At 37.9% G+C, this 12,665-nt stretch overlaps 1 long non-coding RNA gene across 1 annotated transcript in view; it reads left to right on the plus strand.

The window, feature by feature from the left end:
• Window positions 1-9,914, plus strand: part of LOC132050195 (uncharacterized) — a 41,023-nt gene extending 31,109 nt beyond the window's left edge. Inside the window, exon 2 of the long non-coding RNA XR_009413281.1 lies at window positions 9,591-9,914. This is a non-coding gene — a long non-coding RNA (uncharacterized LOC132050195). The remainder of the gene's footprint in view (window positions 1-9,590) is intronic.
• The last annotated feature ends 2,751 nt before the right edge of the window (window positions 9,915-12,665 follow it).

Raw genomic sequence — 12,665 nt, forward strand, 5'->3', positions numbered from 1 at the left:
CACCTTATGTGGCCGGCCACATGGCCACTTTTTTTTTTCTTTTTTCATGAATTTACAACTTCCTCTAATTCACTTTTGGCCCCAAATGTTCTCCTTAATATTCCATACCAATAATGCTTACAAGCAACTCACGCCTTATTATAGATTCGTAGTTAAAAGTCTCGTCTTCGTGTCCCAAAATAGCCTTGTCCCTAGCCTTCCGCCATTAGCTCGGAATATCCAAACGTACAAAACGCGAGGTATAACAACTTACCCCTACTTGAGTTTGCATACAATAATAGCTACCATTCCAGTATCCAAATGGCTCCGTATGAAGCGTTATATGGAAGGAAGTGCAGGTCCCCAATCGGATGGTTTGAAATAGGAGAGGTACAGCTAATAGGCCCTGAGTTGATTCAACAAGCAGTAGAAAAAGTCAAGGTGATCCGAGACCGATTGTTGATAGCCCAAAGTCGCCAAAAATCGTATGCGAACAACCGCCGGCGAGATTTAGAATTTCAAGTTGATGATTGGGTATTTTTGAAGATGTTGCCAATGAAGGGTGTGATGAGATTTGGTAAGAAAGGAAAGTTAAGTCCTCGATACATTGGACCCTATAAGATTATCCGCAAGGTGGGTCAAGTAATGCATGAATTGGACTTGCCTCCAGAACTTGAATTAGTCCATCCAGTTTTCCATGTCTCAATGCTCCGCAAGTGTGTTGAGGATCCTACGAGGATTGTCCCAATAGATGATGTACAGGTGACAGAAAAGCTAGTTTATGAAGAAGTGCCCATTGCCATATTAGACAGGCAAGTACGAAGACTTCGGAACAAGGAAGTGGCCTCCGTTAAAGTCTTGTGGAGAAATAACAACCGAGAAGAGATGACTTGGGAGGCGGAAGAGAAGATGAAGTCCATATATCGGCACTTATTTCAGCCCCCGGAAGAGATCCATTATGAGACATCGAGATTATGAGGTATGTATGTTTTCTTTTTATGCATAAAGGTCGTGTATGGCCAATGTATATTGCTATTGTGTTGTGGCCCTGTGAGGAAATATTATTGTGGGTTGTTGTGATAGGATGGTAGTGCCATATTACAGAGGAAACTCTGGCGAAATTTTTATAGAATCCCCAATGACTCAACATTCGAGGACAAATGTTCCAAAAGGGGGGAAGAATGTTACAGCTTGGAAAATTTCCTGTTAACGTACAGTGAACAGACTAATGAAGGGCATGACGTATACGATGTTTTGATAAATAAGAAATAGCATTTGATGATTCTAAATAAGATTTCAAAAACATTTGAAGTAGAAGACGAAAGTTGTGAAGGAAAGTAAGGTGTAGGTTGTGTGTCGGGCAAGATTTACGAGTATTGAATTAATGAGAGTTTAATGAAATTTTGGAGAAGAGTTATAACATCCCTTAGATTGGTAATAAGGTGTTAAACAAGTGTCAAGAAGGTTCCATAAGGATTGGAGATCAAACGAACGAAGGAGATCATTTCAGGGAGAAGGAGTTATACGACCGACTTATACGGTCCGTATAACATTATACGGTCCGTATAAGGGTCCGTATAACACCCAGCAGAGATGTCGATTGCTCAGTGGTGAACCATGACCACTTATACGGGCCGTGCAATGTTCCACGGACCGTATAAGTGTCTGTGGAAGTCCCGACGGACTGATTAAGTTGCAAACATAAATACATGTTCCCACTTCATTAATTTCATTTCCCACATTACTTCATCTCTCTCACGACCTCTAGAAGGTTCCATATACTTCATCTATAAGAAAACAAAGGAAATCAAAGATCAATATCAAAAATTAAAGTGAACCAAGTGTATGAAACACATCAAAGTTCATCCAAGCCAAGAAATTTCAAAGGAAGTGAATTAGGGTTTTGGTGCAAGAAGAGTATTGCCACTCAAGGCTTATTCCTACACCATCTAAGGTAAGTTTTATGGTATTTTCATGGTGTTTGAGGTATTGAAAATTTGAAACACTTGGATTGTAGAAGGAAATAGGAAATGGGTCATGAATGCAAGAATATTGTCATTTTGGATAGAAGCTTAGATTGAATTGTGGATATTGATATGTTGTGGTTGTAAATATGTTATGAATGACATTTAGAACTTGGAATGAGCATTATATGTGAAAGAACGGGATAGTGAACTATGATCATAATTATGGAGGAATTGAAGTGAAACTGTGAAATGTGGATAATATAAATGAATGATGATTGTTGTTTATGATGTTGTGATTGTTGTTATGAATGTTGGGTGTTGATATGGAATATGGAGGAAGTTGTATAAACAACGAAAATGCTGCCCAATTTTCTCTAGCTTTAGTAAGCACGTTCTTATAATTGTTTAGCTAATGTCGGTATGAATTCTCTTGAAGGTAGAACGCGAGCATCGAAGGAAAACGAGCAAGCGATAGAGTAGTTAAACGACAAAGGTATGTGAGGCTAGTCCTTTCTTTTTAAGGCATGAATCTTATGGCACGAATTTTCTCCTTTTTCATGAATCTCCTATCTTCAAGAAAACTAAGAGTCCTTGTTCATGAATAGCCATATGAGATAAAAGATACATTATGAGTACGATAATGATGGTGATAAGCTTAAGTCTAAAGATTCTAGAGTCCACGATATGATTTTCCTATAAAGCTAATGATGCTATCTATAATCCATTGATGTTGTTGATTATATACACTCACCTTATATGCTAATTCCTTCAAGGTGAGGCAGATTGCTTACAAATGCTCCATAACGGAATCGGGGGTTCACGACCTTATGTCATCTCGATAAAGTATAATTGTCCTTGAGTTCCCATGCATATATTATGATGAGTATGTTATGATGAGTAAATTATGATGAGTATATGATGATGACATTACGCCGCGCCTATATGGCCGGGCAGACACCGCTAAGGCGGGCAGCGTACACACCATGTCTAGATGGCATGGGCAGACACCACTTGTGGGCGGCATGAGATGGTACCCCGGACGCGGGAGGCACGGCCGGCGGCTAATGCTAATGATTATCACACACGTACCTATATGGACGGGCATCTTATACACATATGCATACATGATATGATGATGAGTATGAAAGTAAGCCGACGTGCATTATTTCTTTTATGATTCACGATCGATTCTGGATTACTCCTCATTTGATGCTTCCTATTTCATTGATGTTTCATTATTGTTTATGCCTTACATACTCGGTACAATGTTCGTGCGACGTCCGTTTTCTTTGGACGCGTGTTCGTACCCACGGGTCGACGGGGGAGGCGATCCGGACTCGTAGGAGCTATTAGGCGATTGAGAGCAATCCATTTTTTCGGAGGTGCCATTCTTTTGGTATATATATATATATATATATATATATATATATATATATATATATATATATATATATATATATATATATTATTTTGATAGCCGAAGGACTCATGTATATAAAGTGAATATGTCTCAAATGAAAATAGTTTTCTATTATTATGAGCAGATGAGTAATAGAATGAGTGGTGCTCGGTGGTTAGCCCCGGGTGCCCGTCATGGCCCTAGTCGGGTCGTGACAAATAATCTCCCAACTTTCGTCCATATAATTTCAGCGCAAATTAAGTGAAATCTCTGGATTTAAGTCCGAACAGCGTATAGTTGTAATTATAAAATCGTATAGCGACGAGTTTTGGCTCAAGTTCAAGGGGGAAAATGAAGATATCGCAATATTAACTGGAGTAAGGTATGAATCTTTTCTTATTAATGTTAGTTTCGATTTATTTACGGATATAATGTTGTTAAATAGTCGTATAACGAGTTGGTTAGTTGTGGAACTTGGAAAACATCGTGTGGGATGTTTATGGAACATGGTGGTGTTGGAAATGATGTTGTTGATGTTGGTATTGTTGTTGTTGTTATTGTTGGTTGCTGGATTGTGATTTCGGGCTAGGTATATAAACAGGAGAGATGCTGCCCGAATTTCGGCAGATTTTAATTGGATTTTAATTAAAGGCTTGAGATAAGTGTATGATGGTGCGCCTAACAATAGTATGAATGGTCTTATATGTAGATTACGAGACTATGAACGATCATAACTAGATTGCAAGATTGGAGATAGGTTGGAGAGTTGGAAAGTAAGCTTCCAGGTATGTTAAGGCTTAACCTTTCTTTCTTAAGGCATGATTCCTTTGTTGTGAACCTATATATGACATCTTCAATGACCTTGTTTCTAAAAGTACCAAAGCTTACAGTTCCCGATGTTCTTGTGATATCCTTGAGCTTGTTTCATGGCTATTGACTTTATTCATTGATGTTTATCTAATCTTATGACTTTGTTCCTTCAAGGTGAGACGTGTTCATGATGACGGTTCCATAATAATAATCCAATGAGTTTAGGAACAGGTTCTTAAGGGAGGTTTTATAGGACATGAATAGAGTGCTAGCAGAAGATCTCTAATGAGGTATTTAATGTTCGAAGAGAGGTTCATGTTGTATCTTAGGATTTGGTTATAGTCTAGTCAAGTGGGAAGAAATACTAATATCCTGAGCTGTGCTTATAAATCTTATGTGATTATGTAGACCCTACGGGTTAAGTGATGACTACGGGAAGTGTATAGAGATTACTTTTAGAAGTTTAGTTATGATGTTGATTATAATTACCACCGGTCTATGATTAGTCGGGCAGATGTTACCACCGTACTATGGCCAGTTGGGCAGATATGTGTTTACCACCATGCTACGGCTGGTTGGGCAGTTATTACCACCGAGCTACGGCCAGTTGGGCAGTTACCACTAATCAGTCGGGTAGTTGTGCTCTACAGTCGGGAGATAATCAGACGGGCAGTTATTACCACCGTGTTACGGCCGGTCGGGCGATTGTGATCGGTTGGGCGTTAGCACTAGGACGATAAGTAAGTTAGAGATACAGTATTGTCCATAGATGCAGTTAAAGATATGAAAGTATTAAGAGACATGTGTACTAGTTCTCATCGGTAAGTCAGAAGTGCCAGGTTGATTCTTATCCTCTTTCTTTGCAGCATATGTTGATTATATTACATTTCTGCCTTACATACTTGGTACATTATTCGTACTGACGTCCTTTCTTATGGACGCTGCATTCATGCCCGCAGGTGTAGACAGACAGGATGAGAATCTTCCGCAGTAGGCTACTTTCAGGTACCAGTTTTGATTGGTGGGCTCCATTTCTTCCTGGAGCATTGCCGAGTTTGAGTTGTATATGTTTTTTTTTGTGACAAGAGGGTATGTTAGTAGATATGTGGACGTCGCAGGCCCATTGTATATATACGTACGCATGATATTATATTTACAATTGGCCTTCTTGGCCTTATTTTGCCATTTGAGATATAGAGGATGCGAGTTAGCAGTTAGCTCACTCGGTTTTCGTAAGGTTTCGGGTACCAATCACACCTCACCAAGGTCGAGGCGTGACAATATAAGTGCCAAGAAGGTTCCATAAGGATTGGAGGTCAAACGAATCGAAAAGAACGCAATTTCGCGAAAATTGAAGTTTGTGGACCAGTTTGCTGTCGCAAACTGGCTGCAAACTCACCAAAATGGCCGGCCTCACTGATCAACTCCTCCCCAAGGAGAGTAGGGGAGATGCGGCAACATATCCATTATGCTAAGCCGCATCTCCACCGCAAATTAAAGCGGGGAGGGGGGGGGGGCACCTTTCGCGTCACGCCCTAACAATGGTAGGGCATGACGGGCACGACTCTCGTGAGCCGAGCGAACCCTCAGACATTCGCTCTATCAAAACCTGTCATTTCAAAAACTTTTAAGAACATAAAACTTTTCCAAATATAAATCATTATCTTTATAACGATTATGAAAACTTTCAATCAAATAAGTATTTTAAACCAATTGAAATTATCTAAAATAAATACTCTTCTAAAATCCACAAATGACTCAACTGACATCACTTTGTCGACATCTCGACAACCATACCATAAGACACTGTCTGCAGAAGCCTCTAAGAAGTAAATTGAACATTATGAGTCAGGACAGGGCCCCTGACATATCCATAATCATACATATCTATACATGACTCGCCTGACTCTGAATGAGGTGGAACTTGCCAATCTCGGTGACATCCACGCATCCTAGGCCGTACACTTTCTTAAACAATGCGGGAACACGGGTATGAACGCAGCGTCCCCGAAAAAAAGACGTCGATGCGGACAATGTGCGAGTATGTAAGGTGGTAACAAATCATAATCATAATTTGACTTAGGAGAGAAGAAATCACAATCTAACTCAATACACTGCGCCCATTTGGAAGAAACATAAATGTGCACATGAAGTGTCAAAACAATCTTTAAGTAAATTATGCAACCCAACACACATGCCGCTTCCGACATGTTAACAGAATAGTCCCTTCGGACAGCCGCTTCCGGCTAGTATAACAATAGTCCCTTTGGACGGCCGCTTCCGGCATAATAATAATGGCCCCTTCGGGCAGCCGCTTCCGGCTTAATATCACCATTATATCAACACAAACTCAATCCACAAATATCAATTTCAATTTACATCATAAGTCACAAATCAATTAATCACAATCCAGTTATTAGCCTTAGTCTTTCATAAAAAGTTATCAAATTTGTATCTCACTAGACTTAGGAGGACATACTTCCAGGTTTGGAGGGTATAATTATTATGAAATTCTTACTACTTATATTCTACTCAATTTCATCTTATTGCCCTACCCAAAGAATAAATGATCATATCAATACAAGGGATAATACTATGGAATGTAAACGTAAATAGTAAATGAAATGAAGTAGTAAAATCTCGCACCTCCTTCGGAGTGGTGTTGAAAATCAAACTTTATGTTTCCTTTAGTATAAAACTCATTTCCTTGAAATCATTAGTAAAACCATATACACAACTCAACTTGGCACCTTATGGGTGTTCCCTTCAAAACAGAATAGGAGTACAATATCAATAAGTCGTCACGAGAAACATATAGACCTTACTCGTCTAAGAATAGAATCATATGGAGTACATATAGAATGAATAAAAATAAGAATCATGCCAAAAGAAGAAAGGTTTGCCTCACATACCTTATCGCTTACGTAATTAGCTTAACTTATGCTTCCAAACACTGGCCAATCTACAATCAAGGTAAAGGAAACCGTAGACAACTTGAAAAAGGTTCATATACTTCTCTAAGCTCGTAATTAACTTCCATAAATTCGGGCAGCATTTTTCCTGTAATCTTCGCTTCCCTCTAATTCCAATTCAATTTAACAACAGAATCATAAACCAACAACAACAACAACATCTCATATAAGCCTTTTTAAACTCAAAGCATCAACTCCCAAAGATATACACCAAAACAGCCAAGTATATGCTTTGTATATGATATCTTCTTACACTTTATTCTCTCAAATTCAAGAACAGCAACTTATCAACAACATCAATAATCATTTTATATCAATATCCAACTAAATCTATCCATTTAATCATACCAAAACAGCCCCCAAGTTATTTGAGATCCAAAAATGGTAAGAACATCATTAACATCTTAAACATACCTTATATGATCAGCCACCATGAAAAAAAAATCCCCCAAGTTCAAGTTTTAGCTTAAAACGACGGCAACAACTTGTTCTATACTTTACCCTTCACGAGCCTCGGGATTCGGGGCCTCGAACTTGCTCGATTCTCCACTTTCTCTCTCTAACTCTCTCTCTCTCTCTCTCTCTCTCTAAAAATTTGTGGACTGCTTGATGTGTAAATGAATGAATTTTTATGAATTTATCCCTTATATATAGGTCTTGGGTCGGTTCCCACCGACCTTGAGTCGGGTTGGGCCGAGCCCACTGCCCAGCTTGATCTTTCTGTCTTAAAACATCTATAACTTTTTATCCCTATGTCGTGTGAAGGCCCACAACCTATGGTTAGAAAGGTATTTCAATTATCTATAACTTTAATTTTTGGAGTTTTTCCAAATTCCCAAATAATGATGGGGTTATGGTTTCCCGAAGTCGAGATCACCTGAAAACGTAACCAAAAACATCTTTTGGAGGGCTTACACTTGGATTTGGCTCAAGGGTCCTTCTTGAGTAGTGTTTAACTTCACATATATTGTACATATAACTTGTCATATGTCCTTTATAAAAACCCATCATGTGGTCCCCACCTCAGCTTACGGTTACGAGGGCTATATATCTTTTAACGTATCATTCCAATCATCTTTTGTACGAATTCCAAATATCATACTCATGATATTATCATGCTAATACAGTATAATTTTATCCTTTATACTTGTAATATTTGCTCCTCCTTAAGCTCACATTAAGCCGTCTGCAGCCTTAGTAACGCGAAATTTTCTGGGGTGTAACATTAATACCTTTCTAAGTCCTAAAAGATCCCATTTTCTTATCCACCTCCAACACTTATTTCCCCATATTATTAGAGAGTTCTTGAAGTTTCCACAAAACTCCAAAACTTTCCACACCATTAACAGAGAAGATCAAACACTAAAACCTCAAGATAACCCATGGAAGATGATTGTTCTTACTTCTCTTCAATGTTATGATGAACTTGATCTTGGAAGGAGTTGAGTTAGGTGAAGTTCTTCTATTATAAGGTTTAGCAAGTCTTGGAGAGGAAAGAATCATAATAGAGAAGTCATAAAGTGTTGAATTGAAGAAGATGACTATAAGATGAATTTGAAAGGAGATTTTGGATTAATTTGAGATTAAATTGAATATAATTATTTGATTATGGTATTTTTGATGTTATTATTATTGTTTGGGATTTGTTTTAAAGTTTGGTGGAAGTTGATAAAATAGGGGAAGTCTTTGCCCATATTCCATTAGTTCGCCAATTACTCTAGTTTGAACTTTAGAGTGTTTTCAAGACTTAACCTTAGTATAAATCCTCTTGAATGTAGATTTGCGGGATCGGAAAGAGAACATTAAGTAATTGGGGAGAAGTAAAGGTATGTTAAGGCTAACTCTTTCTTTCTAAAGGCATGATCCCTTAGTGTGAACCCATACATGATAACCATAATGTCCTATTTCCTAGAAATGCTAGAAGCTCTTGATCTTCAAGGTTCTCATTCTATTCTTGATAACTGTTCTCCATGATAATGATGATGATTCCATAATGGAAATCGGAGGTTCACCGACCTTATGTCACTCCGATAGAGTTGTAATATTTTCTTTGGATTCTCATTCATGCGTTATATGTATATGTATGTATTTTCCCACACCGAGCCACACTATAGTCGGTCGGGTACGGTACGTAGATGTGCAGACCACTGCAATTGGGTACGGATAATACCGAGCCTTGTTCTGGCTGGCTACGGGGGAACACCGAGTCCTGTTATGGCCAGGTACGATGGACACCGAGCCTATATGGCCGGGTACGGTATTATTATGTATGTATGTATGATAATGTCTTCTTTAGAGAAAGATTAAGTATGCACGGCAGCCGCCCTTTGAGGTATAATTTGATCTCTTCATCTCATGTTATACACGTTCTTTCATTATGCTGTTATTCATGCCTTACATATTCAGTACATTCTTCATACTAACGTCTTTTTTTGTTTGTGGACGTTGCGTTCATGCCCGCAGGTAGATAGGGAGACGGGCCAGACCCCCAGGATGCTTCATCAACGATTGCATAAGAGTGCTCCATTTGATCCGGAGCTGTAGTTTAGTTGGTACCATTTCTTTTGTTTACATACTTGGGCATGGCGGGGTCCTGTCCCGTCTTTAAGATGTTATGCACTCCTTGTAGAGGCTTGTAGACAGATGTATATAGTTAGATGTTCCATAACCTTACCGGTTCATATTTTTGTATATCATTTTTGGCAGCCTTGTCGGCTTTTACATATGGGCATAGTTGATGATGTTTATAAAGACGTGCATATGTTCGTTGGAACTTGTGCCCCTTCAGTCTGTGATAATTACGAGTTAGCCATGTGGCTCACCTAGATGTGATTATGAGAAGTATGATAAGAGGTGGTCGGTGGGTTAGCTCCGGATGCCCGTCATCGCCCTCCGGTTGGGTCGTGACATGGAGTTTGCTCATCACCTATTTGGGTCACATCAAGATACTTGGATTTTGTTTTTGTTAAATCCATAACTGTGCTGGCCTTTGAACTGTCTTTTGGGATGAAATATAAGAATAACACCATGACTTCTCTTTCCCTTTGTTGCATATTGAATTTACTCAGTGCTGGTTATTTTCTCATGTTCTCTATTTGACCTGTTTTTGAATTATAATATACCTCGAAGTATACATGGTATACAACCTTAGCACTAAGTGTATACAAGAGTCATATATCTGTGTATATCTTTTAGGTATACCGTGGGGATTCTGAATGTTATATGTATATTAGCCTTCGCATAAGTTTGTTTGAGTATAAAGTTGGCATATTCGAATGTACAAGGCTTACATATTAAGAGGGGGAATATATATGTCAGTTGGGCCTATTACGTAAGTGGGTTGACATTCTCTATAAAAAATCTTATAGTTATAAAGAATTGGGCTTGATTGTGCTATGTTCGCGTGGTTCTATACATTTGGGCCTGTTATATCATTTAGGATTCGCCTTTACTTATACAATCTGTCAAGTGCAACTGATGCTATATATATATATATATATATATATACCCATCTATGTGTGTTTATGATATTTAGATAAGCTTAGAAACCTTTTAACTGCAATTTTCTTTTTCCCCCTTTTTGTGTTTGCATAGGACTAATGTCGTGGGCCACTTGGGCTGATTTCCCTGTTCAAAACCCATTGGGCTTGAGGCCCAACTCTCTTCTTGATCGAGTCCACTTTGAAGATAAAAACAAAGAAGGTCCAACCATGGGTGAAAATGGTCAACTGGTGGGCTTAGGTAGGCCCACCAGCCTAACTCCCTTCTTCCATTTTGATTTCGTATTATACATGTATGTATTTATATGGATATTTCTAAATATTGGAACCCCAAAACGGTTAGAACTTAGGAATTTAACTTAGAAGAGTCGGGAAAAACTTTCAAATGATTTTACAAGATCAAACACGTCAAGTTAATAATTGCATGAAATCGGTGAATGCGATTTTATAAAGCCTTGGCAAAATATTCAAAAACTAGAAATTATATGTATGCATGACTTTGAATAAATCAAAACCCGTTTTAGCTTTTAAACTTGAAAAATAAATGAAACTATTTTGGGCCGTAGCCTCCTCAACAGAATTTGGAAAATAGATTATTTTAGAGATAATAAAATTTGGACTAAAATGATTTTCCTGAAAATTAACTTATAAGATGGTAAACTTAGATTAATCTGTGACTAATCAAAACCAAAAATAGATTTTTGGAAAGACATAAGAGTAAAATAGGGATTTGCAACTCTTCTTTTTTAAACTGAAGGTATTTTCCAAAACTTTTTTGGGCTAAGGCCCAAACCTTAAGGTATAAAAACAAGAGGAAATACACTCGAACCTACGTGTGAAGTGAGATGGCTTTGGTATGTAGTATGGTTGACCCAATGAGCTAAAAATGGAAAAAGAAATGAATAAAGTCTTTTCTCTACTCATACTTATAAAAAACCTATCCTATTATTTCAAAGGGAGATATACTCCATTTATTTTCTTATGTATACATATATAAATTTATAAAGACAAAATCACGACATTAGGGCCAAATTAGTAGGAACTCTACTTAAGAGAAAATCTTTAGTGTGTTTTGTTCAGGATTGAATTGATTTCCGCCTTTATAATATTTTTGAAAGAAACCAACTCTTTATATATATATATATATATATATATATAATTGCCAAAAAGTGGAGTTTTGATATGGAAATGACAACTTTTTGCAAGAAAGAAAACATTTTAGCAAATAATCACAATTATTCACACATTTAAGCTCGTAGGTCAACCGTATTCTACGGACTCTGGTTTTAAAATGATTTACCTCTTGTTTGACTAAACCCTTTTAACTCGGTTTTGTCACGTCCCAACTCGGGAACGTGCGGGCACCTACCATATCCCACCTCGGTAGGCGAACCCATCCCTTATTCACAACCCAATCAACTATAAAATAAACTCAATCATAAGAATATATGATAAGTCTAACATTAATAGATAAATAAAGTAAGTGCGGAACAATACATCAATCCCCAAGAATCTGGTCTAGGCCGTACAAGAGAATACATAGTGTTATATCCCGCAATTTAGTGCAATCGGATAATTCAAGACAATCGCGGGAGCATGACAAGCAAGGCCACGTTTTTATTTTGATAAGCATATGAATGATTTATGACGTATTTAGAAGCGGAAGTATTGAGAAAGGTCAAAGGCATAAAGGGAAATTCGAAATAAGCCTCGTGGAACTACGGAGGAAGACGAAGGGTAAATTTGGAATATCAAAATTAGTTTCGGAAATTATAAAACATGATTGGAAGCTAATTGGGCTCAATAAAAATCAAAGGAAATGAGGCCCAAGAACCTAGGGGTGGCCGGCCATGAGTGGTTGGCCCAAGCCCATCCAAATTAATTCATCACATGAATTAATATAAGATGACTAAGTCATCTTATTTCCCACTCTCTCTCTAGAAATTTCAAGAAATTAAAGACCAAGAAAGAGAGGAGAAAACTTACTAGGCCATTCGGCCATAGCAATACCAAGCAAGAACCTTGGATAATTTTCTTC

This window comes from Lycium ferocissimum, chromosome 3, assembly GCF_029784015.1.
Source record: "Lycium ferocissimum isolate CSIRO_LF1 chromosome 3, AGI_CSIRO_Lferr_CH_V1, whole genome shotgun sequence".
In the NCBI taxonomy this organism is placed as follows: Eukaryota; Viridiplantae; Streptophyta; class Magnoliopsida; order Solanales; family Solanaceae; genus Lycium; species Lycium ferocissimum.